The sequence below is a fragment of the Galeopterus variegatus genome, unplaced genomic scaffold (assembly GCF_000696425.1).
Source record: "Galeopterus variegatus unplaced genomic scaffold, G_variegatus-3.0.2 Scaffold17488, whole genome shotgun sequence".
Lineage (NCBI taxonomy): Eukaryota > Metazoa > Chordata > Mammalia > Dermoptera > Cynocephalidae > Galeopterus > Galeopterus variegatus.
Window position 1 is genome coordinate 4,739 of NW_007743599.1, and position 812 is coordinate 5,550.

The window sequence follows — 812 nt, forward strand, 5'->3', positions numbered from 1 at the left end:
ATTTTATTGAAAACTCTGAACTCAATTTCATTATTCTTTGTGGGTAATTCATTTTTTCATACTAGAAGTTTGCATAACTTTATCTTTCTTGTTAAAGTTTTTAAAATTTTGATAATTTTTATCTGGGCATGGGTCTTTTTTTTAACTCTTTCCTCCTTAACAATATTTCCTCTTTTGTTGTATTTGTATTATAATCTAGATATAAATGACTCACATACACCAGATTGTAGGTAACACAACAAAACCATGGCAATGGAAAAGGTCGGTACATGAAGATATAAATCAACATTGAAGTAAAACAGAATCCTCAGGAAGATCTGGGTGCATGAGGGAGCTTTACACGGAAATGTATGTCACCTTATAAATCAATGATAGATTTTATGATTTGTAGTACCCTGTGTTATTGTTTTTTAGAATGGTCCCATGTGATGAGCTGCTTTCAGTGATTCCCATCTGGCAGAAAATCACAAGGTCAATTTTCTCTTGATTTACTTCACTATAGACTCAACCAGCTTATGGAGGCTTCTGAAAAATAGCAAACACAATCCTGTTTTAGAAGCTTTACCCTCATTTTTTCCATTCTCCATAAAGCTGTTCTCCCATTCTTTGTGTGTCACATATCTGGTGATGCCTTCCTGAGCTTTGCCACTTTGCATGGACCAGAATAACAGGTTGGCATCTCATTTTACAAAGACCCATCACCTGACCACACACCTGCTGACTGAATCGAGGAGCACCTGATAGATCACACAAGTAGAATTGCAAAGACTTCAAGCATATTAAGAATTTAATCCCAAAGTCAAGATATATAT